Source organism: Cornus florida, unplaced genomic scaffold (genome assembly GCF_030987335.1).
Source record: "Cornus florida cultivar Cherokee Brave unplaced genomic scaffold, ASM3098733v1 CherokeeBrave_3.0.0_Hap2_Chr02, whole genome shotgun sequence".
In the NCBI taxonomy this organism is placed as follows: Eukaryota; Viridiplantae; Streptophyta; class Magnoliopsida; order Cornales; family Cornaceae; genus Cornus; species Cornus florida.
In genome coordinates, this window is record NW_026775572.1 from 9474705 (window position 1) to 9488511 (window position 13807).

Below are 13807 nucleotides of genomic sequence, written 5' to 3' on the forward strand. Positions count from 1 at the left end.
AGGTGCAGCGCCGGTTGAATCCCAATATGAAGGAAGTGATCAAGCTATTGGATGCAGGAATCATCTACCCCATCTCCGATAGCAAGTGGGTGAGTCTCACTCAAGTTGTTCCTAAGAAATCCAGCCTCACCATCTTTGAAAATTCCGCAGGAGAGCTCGTGCCACAACGCACCACCACCGGGTGGCGTGTCTGCATTGACTACCGGAAACTTAACTCTACTTCTAGGAAAGATCATTTTCCCCTTCTATTCATTGATCAAATCCTAGAGAGGTTAGCCGGCCAAAGCTTCTATTGTTTCCTTGATGGTTATTCCGGCTATAACCAAGTGGCAATTGATCCACAAAATTAAGAGAAGACCACATTCACATGCCCCTTCGGAACCTTTGCTTACAGACGCATGCCTTTTGGGCTATGCAATGCACCGGCCACGTTCCAAAGATGCATGATGTCCATATTTTCAGATATGGTTAAAAAATTCTTAGAGGTGTTCATGGACGATTCTTCCGTCTTTGGATCCTCCTTTGACTCGTGTCTCCAAAATCTATCTTTTGTACTTCAAAGGTGCAAGGAAACAAATCTCATTCTAAGTTGGGAGAAAAGTCACTTTATGGTTCAAGAAGGCATTGTTTTAGGATTTGTCACTTCGAAAAGGGGGATGGAGGTTGACAAAGCCAAAGTTGAGTTAATCTCTAACCTCCCTCCTCCAAACTCGGTCTGTCAAATCCGTTCCTTCCTTGGACATGCCGGTTTCTATCGTCGCTTCATCAAAGATTTTAGAAAAATCTCTCGGCCTTTGTGTAACCTTCTGGCCAAGGACGTTCCATTCAATTTTGATGAAGCTTGTATAGAAGCTTTCGTGAAACTTCGCACTCTTCTCTCATCCGCCCCAATCATGAAACCGCCTAATTGGTCTTTTCCATTTGAGATCATGTGTGATGTATCTGATTATGCATTAGGTGCGGTTTTGGGCCAACGTGTGGAAAAACTTCCATACGTCATCTATTATGCTAGCAAGACTCTCTCCGATGCTCAGTTAAATTACACCACCATTGAAAAAGAATTGCTAGCTGTGGTGTATGCCTTTGATAAATTCCGTTCCTATCTTCTTGGATCCAAGGTCATTGTCTTCTCAGATCATGCCGCTCTTAGGCATTTGCTCACTAAAAAAGAGGCCAAACCCCGCCTAATTTGATGGATACTCTTACTTCAAAAGTTTGACATTGAAATCAGGGACAAAAAAGGGACTGACAATGTTGTCGCAGACCATCTCTCTCGCTTACTCATTGAGAAATCCTCTGAATTTGCTGCAGTCCGTGACTCATTTCTGGATGAGCAACTTTTTCAGATTTCCCATTCAAGTCTCCCTTGGTTTGCGGACATTGTCAACTATCTAGCGGTAGACAAAATTCCATCTAATTGGTCCAAACAAGATAAAGACCGTTTCTTCTCCCAAGTTAAGCATTTCTTTTGGGAAGATCCGAAGTTGTTCAAATACTGCCCGGATCAAATCATCCGGAGATGCGTTCCAAACAATGAAACCACAAGTGTCTTAAATTTCTACCACACTCTTACTTGTGGGGGACACTTTAGTGCCAGAAAGATTGCTGACAAAGTCCTTCAAAGCAGATTTTATTGGCCATCTTTGTTTCGGGATGCTTATAATTTCTGTAAATCTTGTGAGCGTTGCCAAAAGCTCGGATCTATGTCTAGGAGAGACATGATGCCCCTCACTCCCATCCTCATTATTGAACTTTTTGATGTGTGAGTGATCGACTTCATGGGACCATTTTCATCTTCTTATGGCTATGAGTATATCCTTGTAGTGGTGGATTATGTTTCCAAATGGGTTGAAGCCGAGGCTACCAAAACTGATGATCATAAAGTTATGATCCAGTTCATTCAATCTAACATTTTTAGTCGTTTTGGTGCACCCCGAGCAATCATCAGTGACGGTGGATCTCATTTCCAAAATCGTTACCTTAAATCCGTCCTCTCCAAGTACTCTGTCATTCATAAGGTTGCCACACCTTACCACCCTCAAACGAGTGGTCAAGTAAAAGTATCTAATCGGGAGATTAAGCATATCCTAGAAAAACGGTTCGACCGGACCGCAAAGATTGGTCATTGAGACTAAACGATGTGCTTTGGGCTTACCGGACCGCTTACAAGACGCCCATTGGCATGTCGCCATATCGGCTTATCTTTGGCAAGGCTTGTCATCTCCCAATTGAACTAGAGCACCGTGCTTATTAAGCAATAAAAAGGCTCAACTTTGATCTCAAACAAGCCGGCTCTAATCGCAAATTACAACTCAATGAGCTTGAGGAACTTCGCAATGATGCGTATGAAAGCGCCAAAATCTATAAGGCAAAGACTAAAGTTTTTCATAACAAGTACATTGTCAAAAAGTCTTTTGCCCCTAGAAAAAAAGTTTGGCTTTTCAATTCTAGATTGAGACTCTTTCCCGGTAAACTCTGTTCGCGGTGGGATGGTCCATATGTCATTATCGCCGTCTTTCCTCATGGTGCAGTCGAACTCCAAGATCCTACCAATGGATCTCTCTTCAAGGTTAACGGCCAACGGCTTAAGCCTTACGTCGATGGCATAGTCCCTATTCGAAAAGTTGAGAAAGTATTATTGACGGACCCAATTTACGAGGATTAATGCGCCATGCAATGCCTGGTTCGTCTAGCTATCGACATTAAATTTAGCATTCATGGAAGCAATTCTTCCGATTTCTGAGCTTCTGCTTTCTACATGTCCAATGCCAAGCATTTCCCGGGAATTTATTAAATTTGACCAATGGTATGCCTGCTTCTGGAATTGGTTCATCAGGCCTTCCGGCGGTTCCAATTGGTTATCTTTATCATTTCCAAATCCTCGTTCAATCTCTAGATATTTTCAAAGTCATTGGGCATGTCTCTCATTCTATCCAAGGTTCTTTCAGCATTTGGTGCTCATGGGCGTAGCTCGTGGTTTTGCCCCATTCAATTTACTTCTACAAGGATACTAAGTTATCCAACATGTCTCCATCCATGTTTGAGGCCAAGGTGATCAATCCGGAACTGGCTTAATTCCTTTAAGCTGCACAAAGCAGCATCTCAAGAGCCCCTGCGGGCGCCCGCCGCGCCCGCGGAATGTGCCAGTAGACTCAGCCAACCGCGAGGCCCCGCTAAGATTCCGCGGGCCCCCGCGTAACCACCCAGTGCTCTGCGTAGCACCGCGGGCGCCCGCGGATGCCCCCCTGCTATTTTAAAATGGGCTTTCAAGCCCATTTTTCATTTTCTTATTTTCTTTCAAACCCTTTCTCTCCCTCTAACCTCTCGTCCCCAACCTCTCAAGCCCCTTCCCATCATCCTCCAATCTCTCTCTAACCTCCTCCTTCATTCATATCACCCATCATCTTCCATCATCATCAACCATAAAGCAACTTTGTTCTCCAATTTTGGGTAAGTTATTCTCCTTTCCGTTTTCTTTTAATATGTGCATCAAGGAGGATGGGATTGTTGTTGAAGTTTGGTGATTGTTGGATGATGATTTTCTGTTGATTGCAGGATAGGATTTGGGGGTTTTCACATTTCTAACCTCATTTTTGCCCTTTTCCCCATCTTTGTGCACGCCAGGTGTTCGTAGAAATTCCCGAACCAGTTTTCTTCATTCCAATGGCTTCTAGAGTGGCCTCCAAGCGTGCTAGATCGTCCGAGGGCCCTTCTAATGCGCCTCCAACCCCAAATTGGGCCAAATGGCCAATCGTTCCTGAAGCCAAGTTCGCTATCAAAAATAGTTTTGACCATAATCATGAGACGGCGTGGTTCGTCTGCAAATTGAAGGAGCGTGGTCTTGAAACTCTCTTCAAACCACGTGCTCACTCCTACTACCCACGCGTGATCCGTCTCTTCTATGCCAACATGTTCTATTCATGTACCGAGCCGGACAAAATCAAAACCACCATTGATGATTATGAGTATGAGTTCACCCTTGATAACCTTGCTATGGCTATGGACTGCCCATTGCAATCTCCCGTGGATGGGGAGGGCTTGCCTCTCTATGTTGTTCATCCCGATGCCACTTTGTCCGATATTGTAGGGGAGATTTGCCACGGCCAATTCACCGGCACTCGAACCACAAGCACCAACAAGTCCTTTTTGCCATACCGGTTGTGGTTTCTTGATTCGGTCCTTGCTAAGAATGTCCTTCCCGTGCCAGGCCATTCTGAGCGTAAGGGGGATTTTCTGAAAACCCTCTACAATGCTGAAAAGGGGTATTGGTTTAGCGTCCCACAGCTTGTCTGGGACCAAATGCTCAAAATTTACAATGAATTAATCTTGGTTAGGTCATGCACTACCACCACATGGGCATTCCCTTTTCCTTACCTTATCACAAGGATGCTTAAAGATGCCAGATTCAAAGCACCTCGGTGTGAAGCTAAAGAAAAGACGGTTCTTGATTTTTCTCTTGGGGTCTGGAAGTCGAGCACAGCTCAGCTTCAGACGTCCCGTCAGGCCTGCATTGGGGGCGAGTTGGATTGGGGTGCTCCAGCACCCCTTCTGGCTCCTGCTTCGCCTGTTCATGATGCTCCTGCGCCTCCGCCGTTAGATGTCATGACCCGAGCTGACTATCTCGCCTTGAATGCTCGTCTCGATGCATTTATCTTGCACTTTGACGCCATAGAGGGTGCCGTCCAGAAGACTCAAGAGAATCAAGAGATTTTACAGGCTATGCTCCAGTCATTGATTGACAGTGCACCTGGCGCACCTGGTGCTTCCTTCTCCACTTCAATGATGGAGTGATTTTATGCTTCCCGTTTTTATTTCCCTTCTCAGTAATACTTTTTAGACTTATTTTGGGCCGTGTTTGGTAATTGCTTTTCAGTTTTTCTTTTGAACTTATATCTGCATTCCATTTTGTTTCTTTACATGGATATTAGCTTTGAAATAAATTGCAGTTATCGTTAGTGATTTTTGGATTCATATGATTCTTGCTCTGTATAGATGCTTCAATAGGTTTTTGAATTCAAGTTTGGGGGACTGCTCATGGAATTCACGAAGTGGCCTATTTTTGCACCACCACTCCCATCCTCTCAACTTGGTTCTATTGTTCCTTTCCCCCTTGTTCATTTTCTTTACTTGTCCCTTGTCTTCTCACATTGTCCTTGTGACATTCAAGTTTGGGGGTGCATGTGCATGTTATTTTTGCTCTGAATGAATGCTTATTTTTTATGCTCGTAAGTTAATAAAATCATCGTTATTGGAAGTAATGAAATTGTAATTTGGAACTTGTTGGAATTCGAGCATGTACTTAATACTTTGTGTATAGAAGCCAAAATAATTTTTGAAAATAAAGAAAATTTTGAAATAAGCATATTGATTCATAATTGGTTTGTATAAATACTTCAATTAAATTTTTCGTCGGATTTCATACTCTTTCATGCTTCACATTGCACATTTGCACACCAGAAACCTAATTGTGAGGCATGCAACCCAAAATTGACCTTGATCAGGACTCAGTGATCTTAATTGATGACCCTAATAAATGGATACCCTTGGCTTATGAATAAAAAATAAAAAAAATAAAAACAACTGACCAGTCGAAGTTCGTAACCATTCCAACTCGAGTTATTAAACCTTAGAAGTGTTTCTACACTTAGCACCCTAAAGCCATCTGGCTTAGGAGTTGTTGGCCTAACACTTGCTACATGGGTTACTTAGAAAGCTTAAAGAACTTAGACATTGCACTGTTATTCAAAAAAAATAGTATAATAAATAATTTTGGTTCGTCGAAATTCGTAACCTTTCCAACTCGAGTTATTAAGCCCTAAGAGTGTTTCTACATTTAGCACCCTAAAGCCATTTGGTTTGGGAGTTGTTGGCCTAACACTTGCTACATAGGTTGGTTAGAAAGCTTAAGGGATTTTGGCATTGCACAACCAATAGTATGTTTTCTTTTGTGTTGATCAATAAAATTTTCAATAAGTAACAAAAGTTGCATTGTGAATAAAATTGTGCCATGGGGACCTCATTTAGAAGGAAATTTAATGATGTGAAAATGTGTTTTTGAGATTGGTAAAAAGGGTAAAAGCCGCATATTGGGAATCCGGCTCACTTTCACTGAAGTTAGAGTTCATGTTATTCAAGAGATGACAATTGAAGTGTTTATATAGACCTTGATGATGATGCATTAAAGTTGAACTTGTTTTGCCATTTTGAGTGATGAGGCTTCATATATGCAAGGTAGTCTGTTTAATGTCTATCTTCGAATTCTCTGTTGTTCCAAGTCACAGTTGAACTTCGTCAATATTTTTGTTCATGATTGATACATATTGTCAGCATTCTATATTGGTTGTCATTTTCGTTTAGATCTCTATTTTGTTTTGCTAAGGGACTAGCAAAATGTAAGTTTGGGGGTGTGATAAACGCCGAATATTACATATTCAAATGCCCTTTCTTGCATTAGTTAAGTCCATTACTAGAGGATAATGTACAGTTTTATTTCAATTGTGTACTTCTGTCTTGTTTCAGGTCAGTCTCCCTGAATTTGATTAAAGAAATGGTTTTGACAATCTTCTGTTGAAACGCATGCGCCGTGCCGGGGAGTCATCTTCTGGACCGAACCTCTTTTGTTGCCATTTCTATGAAGTCATGGCTTAGTGTTCATAATGGAAGCGCGTCCACGCTCCGGCCTGAAGAGACTTGCAAGAAGCCTTTATATAGTGCAGAGGCAAGCCCCCGCGGGCGCCCGCTAAACCCTTCAACTCTCTGCCTATTTTGTTGAGCCCCCGCAGAGGTCCCGCAAGCTCCCGCGGGCACCCGCCGCGCCACTGCGGGTGCCCGCCAAACATGGCAGTAGCCATCCTTGGAAATGCAAACCCCTGTGGGCGTCCGCCGACCTGCAGAAGGCAGTTCAACTGCCCCTGATTTTCAGTTTTTTGGTTCCCTTATCTTTCTTTTGTGTGGTCTAGCTTCATCCAGAGGGGTGAGCTCGGGATTGGGGGTATGGGGAGTAAGTTTTGGATGGATAAGAAGAGGGAGATCATTTCATATCTCATATCACACATTTTTGGAAGATGGCTAGAGAGAGAGAGAGGTGTTCTTGAGGCTTGAGTTGAGTTTGCTTTAGGCACAACAATGGAGGGTGGAATCTCTTCTTCTCCTTCATTCCTTGTTCTTATGGGTAACTAAATCCTTCTCTAGGAGATGATGAAACCCTTACTTGTAAATATGTTTAATTTTTTATTTATTTTAGGGAATGAAATGTATGTATGGCCAAGTTCCATAATTTAGAGCATATTATAATTTGTAATGAATGTTTTTATTTATAAATGATCATGTTGAATCAAATGTTCTTGTCTTAGATTATTTATTCTCATGGTTGTATGGCTAGTATTTTCATAGTGACAATGGAAACAAGATTATGGAATGGTTTTAATAGCATGGTTTTTGAGAAATTTGTTAATCCATAACTTAAGACTTCCTTTTGATGAATTAATCTTGTATCTTGATTCCATGTGCGTTTACCATTTAATTGAGAGTTTGATAATCTTTAGCTTAGTGAGCATGTCTAAGGTTACATCATAGTCTAGGTAACTCAAGCATGTGAAGCTTTGATAGGTTATTCTTACCTTGTGATTAATTGAATTTCTTGAAGATATTGTAGTAATCATGTGTTGCTATGTATCATGGTCACATATGTACATTAATTCCCCAAATCAATCATATACTTAGCATGTGTAAAGGGTAGGAGTGGATTCACTTCCCTAGACCTTTCTATCTAGATCTTTTCTCTCTAAACTCCTTACAATTTATTGTTTTATGCATTTCTCAATTCATAGCTTAAGTGACAAACCAACAAATCCTCGTTACCCTCTTTATCATTCTAAAAATGATTCTAGACACATAAGTTGCCATAAACTAGCAGTCCCAATGGTTTGACTTATCCGACCAATAACCCTATTTCACAATGATTTGTGCTACTGCAAAAGGGTTGAATTATAATTGATAGTCCAGCTCGCATCATAGACCACTCCATTAGGGAGCTAACACTATTGATTTTAGATTGAGTATATAACGTTATTAAAGCTCTAATGAAAAATAAAACATTAAATATCTTGTCATTATAATCTAAACTCTTTAAATCATGCGTAAGGCCTTATTTTTAAAGATCTAATTACAATGAACATTTAATAGTTTTATTTTCATAAGACAACCATTCTTGTATTCAAATCATGCGTGGGGCCTTTTTTGTGAAGATTTAATTACAATGATTATAATAACGAAAGCCATGGGGTAATGTATAAAAATCCCCACTCCCACTCAATTTTTTAATTATTCATACTTAGGATTTTTCAATTATTCATATCCATGATACAATGCATACAAAACGCCTTGATTTTAATTCAATTAAATTTAGAAAATAACTGGATTTTTAAATGATTCACTAATATTTAATTTGAGGCACACTTTAAAAATAATTTATAAAAATAATTTTTCGTTTCCCAATAAGTGCCCTCTAATTAATTAGTAATCAAATCCAATTAATTTTCATAATTTGATTAATATAAATCAAGTCATTTAGATAAAAAAAATAAAAAAAAATAAAAAACCATGGATTCGATGCATGAATAATAATAATTAGCAATTAATTATTCAACGCATCACATAAATAAATAAACAACAGACAAAAGCAAATTAAATGGCCAATAGATTTAACTTTTAACATTTAAATGCTCTAAGTATTGCGCGAGGGTTAACTATAGGTTTGAGAACACCTACAGGAGGCTGTAACGCGACCCCAAGCCCAATTAGACACCATCGGATGTCCCTACATGCATCTGACGCGCCTACACGCACCATGGATGGTTTCCAGCATGTGCCATGCGCCCCCACGCGCTTGCACACACTCGTGGGTATTGGTTGAGCGTGCCACGCGCTCCCATGTGTGTGTGGGAATTGCCAATGCGTTCCACTTGCCGGCACACACCACTTGGCGCCTGTTGCTTTGGCACGTGATCATCACACGCCCCTGGATTGGGTGCGCATGGAGCGCACCCTTGCCGCCGCTACACATGATCGTTTTTTCCCTCTTGATGATGATCCAAGGGCTGCCGTTGCGCGCGCATATGGACCGCGCCACTCCGGATCAGCCGTCAACCCTTCCGGCGACTCCTTCGCCGGCAGCGAGTCTCCGATGGCCGGAAAAGCGCCAAAAATTCCATAAAATACAGGCAAAAAATCCAGATAATTAAATTAAGCCCAAAAAATTCTAGAAAAATTCCGAAAAAATTATTGAAAATTCCTGAAGCCTAATTTAACCCTCCTAAACTTTTTTGAAGCTTCATAGCATCCTTTGATGAATATTACATAATTTTAAAAAATATTTACACTTGAAATACAATGGAAAAAATTAAATTACATCATTGAACTTTCAAATGGCTAAATCAAAGCCTTAATTACATTCATCCAATAATAAAATTATATTTAACCTATAAGCTTCATCCATGGCCCAAATAATACATCATCATCTATTCACAATTATACATACATTATCATCATGTATCAATATATATCAACATATATCAATAAATATATCTATGCATGTATAAACTGGATTCATGAATAATGATTTTCATAAAAAAAATATGATCTCTACTACTGAATCAAACCATGCTCTGATACCACTGTAGGGAAATGTGCAAGTTTTTAAAAACATTCTGAGGGATTTTCATACATAGATCTTGATTCATCACATAGAGACAAGTTTTATATAAAAATAAAATATGATGTATCATTCAATTAATAGATTGAATATTTACATTAAGATTTGAGTAAACCTTAGATCTATTATCTAAAGTGAATGTTCTCACTTATTATAGATCCCTTTGTTAGATAGATGTTTTCTCCTTGGATCTCCATCTTCTTGGTAATAGTCTTGCTTTTAGAAATCACTCATAAGCCTCCATGAATGACCTTGAAAAACTAGGTTTGCGGGAGCCTCCATTAGATGAGAAAACAAACCCTAAAATCTGAGAAAAAATTATTCCTTTTTTCCTTCCAAAAAGTCCTCCTAAAATATACATGAACCATGTATATATAAGCAACATAAGATAAAGAAAGGAAACAATAAATCCTTCTCAATTTCTAGTTACCATATCTCAAATCTAATAAGATTCCAATATCAAGTTGGGCTATAAGTGAAAATCATTTGGGCTTATTATTTTCTTTGCTACAATGAATTGATAATTGGCCCGATCCATGAACCCAATTCAATTAATTCATAAATTAATTTCTACTCCACTAAAAGAAATTAATTGAACTCCAATTAAATAATAAATAATTTATAAGTCAATGTTGCACTTTGACCCCTCTATGCATAATTAATAATCGGATAAATAAAGTCATCAATCCGACTACTTAATTAATATATTTATTTTGGTACCTTTGATTATTTCTGGCTCGATCACAATAAAATATTTGTTTGACAAAAAATAATAATTTAAATAAATAAATATATAATAAATCATTTTTTCCAAAAATACACGAAGGCCTTCGAATTTACTTTGTGATCAACCATAATCAATACAAAATAAATACAAGTAACAATGATGCAAATATTGAAAATATAACCCTCTAACTATTAATTACATAATAACACAAAGTGCCGGTCTATGGATTCCGAAAATTCCACCGAACAAATCAAAATAATTACTAATTAATAAAAGAGTCTATATTTCTCTCATGCTTAAGAGTCAAATGCTATAACAGTGATAGGGAGCAATTGCATACTACGACTTTCGCAATATATCTCGATCTAATGCAGATCCAGTTCAAGTCTTAGTTAATAATGAGTTCATCCATAATTACCGACTATGAACAATTTATAATTACTATTTATAATCATGTATTAATTGCTATCACATACATATATAAATATCTCTTGTAATCAAGTGGATATTATCAATACTATAATGAATCAAAACATAATACGTTGAATTCTCTAATTATATAAATTATAAATAATTCAGATATGTCAGGAACATATGTCACTATAATTCAAATAGGAATTTGCTATGCCAGGGCATATAAATCCCAACAGGAGTATTATTGAAATTTGTTTGGACTTAAGACGTTGGGTTCAATTTGAAATGGCCCAAACTTGAATAACAAAAGTAGTGGATTTGGGCTAAGACCAATATACCGGACTTTATTCATTGCATATTTTTTCATATAAAACAAAGTGTCTCTCTACTCTCTAACCTGGTTCTTTCTCTCTAGTCTCTACTGCATCAACAAAAAGAAGATACACAGCTGTCGGACCTGGTTTCTTTGGTCTTAGCATGTGCAAGGGTATGGTTTTGAGGTAAAAGGATAGTAACTGCAATGCATATCTGAAGGAATTTTAGTTTGTAGAACATGACCTGTTGGGCAAAACAATGAATGAATTAGATACTGTGGGTACCAGACCACCAAATTATACCTAAAATCGTTACATCCACAGAGACATGCATCCACATCTAAAATACATTCAACTTCTCAAAACAGTGAACTATGATGCATAACAGTACCATATACCTAAAATATAAATTTAATCAACTTTACAGACTCTTTTTTTCTTCTGCTTTTTTCCTTCATAATTGCAATCTGCTTATATTTTAAGAGTTAAATTTGATTTTCTCATTGCATGTGAAAAGTGGCTATTAGATCCAAGGTATTTGGTAAGGAGATACTGAAAATATAGCCCAACTTTCCTCATCAGTTTGCACAATGGATAGAACTAAATCTTTGACATCCATAATCTTGAATATAACTAATTCACAATTGCTTTTATTCTTTTTCTTTGTTTCAAATTTCTCTAATAAGTTTGTCCATGCTCTAGGACATGCAGCTAATGCAATGCAACAAAACCAAAAGAAATTTGAACAACACCACTCTATTTGATGAGTAAGACTTAGAACACTAAATAGAATCGCTTTTATTCACTTAGATATGTTTAATGTTTTAAGTGATAACGATTCCAACTAAAATATAAGGATAGATTAAACACTTTCCATTAACGTTTTATGCCTTACAAAGGGACTCAAATGTTATTTTTCAAGAAATTTTGGAGATTCAAGACTTGTAGTACCCTCGAAACAAGGGTACATGTAACCTTGCCTAAAGGGAAATAAGAGACACTAAATGAGGCTTTCTTACCTGCTGGCCCATCAACCATTTTGCTTTTGGACCCTAACCTCTCTCCATGCTCTATCTTCGGTGATCAATAAATATATGTACCAAAATTCTAAGGCCATGCCCATGCAAGACATTGCATCACCAATTCCAATTTATTTGATGGTGGGGACTAAAGATCATTTAAATTGAATCGATTTGTATCCAACTTGCTATTCCAAAAACACATTTAACAGAAGAGTTTGAACCACACATCTTGGAGTCAACGCATTAAAAAGTAAATGTAATAGTGTTTAGATTTCATTTCTCCATTCATCTAAATGTAACATTATGATAACACCGTAGAATTAATGGTCTTAAAATGATAAGATTTTATTGTTTTTTATTTTTTTGATAAGTAAAAAAGATTTTATTGTTCTTGCCACTGTCCATCTTCTTGTTCTTTATCCTTATTTATTAAAAATGCGAACCAATTTATCTACCACATGCTTTTACAAATCTAAATTTAAGGGTGCAATTTGACTTTTGTTTTTCTATGGATTTCAACAACTTTTTTACAATTTGAATTGGACATGATATTAAAAATCTCAATTAAAAAAATGAGAATTGAGCTTTGGGCTTGTACTCTTTGGGGGAACGAAAATGACAGGTTGAATTTGAAATTGAAAGAAATTTTACTAAATTTTGAAGTAAATTTGTTCAAATTTCAAGGATCTATGTTTAGTTCACTTACCCTTTTTTGTTCGTATCTTGGAGCGCTTTCACCTGGTTCTCTAAAGCTATAAACCGACCTATTGTAACTGGGTCGTCGTCTCCTGGTTGATGTCCAACATTTTCCCCTTCTTATTAGAATCCATCATTACCACCCCATAAGCTACAAACTCTTCCGGTTTAATCCGACAACGGCTCCTTCCTCTCGGAGTAAGCCTGCAACAGCTCTTGAATTTTTGGAATATTTTAGCATTGAAGAACAACTTCATGCACAATTCTTTTGTCCATTTTCTCGTCAAATATGTGTCGACAATATCAACCAAACAATGGAAATTATTCCTATTAAGCTCTTCAATTTGGTGCCTGTGATTGAAGAGCTTAAATCGATTCCATCTACAAAGGATTCCACCTCAATGAGGGCCACAGCAAAATCTCACATGGGAGTAGTAGTCGCCTGAATGCATTCCATTCCACATGGACAACACCGTAATTTTGTCGAAGCTTTCACCACCCATGTCCTGTACAAGAGTATTTTTGTAGTCCATCTTATTCTTCCCCACTGTGAGCAAAATCACCTTTAATGTCGTCCCACCAACATCAAATATCAGCACATTTTTCGTGACAGGCTTCGGGACGACTCCTCAAATCAGTGGCGGAGGCAGCATGTGCCCGGGGGCAGCTGCCCCCCCTGCCCTACTATGTATATGTATATGTGTATATATATATATATATATATTTATACATATATATATATATATATATATAAATTGATAAAATGTCCCCCCCTGAAATTATTAAAATGTTCCCTTTGTCCTGAATCTAGTAAATTTTATTTTATTTTATACATATAATTTGTAAATATTTATTAAACACCCTCATAAAATTTATAAATTATCCCCACAAAATTATCTATTTCTAAAAATATCTTTAATTC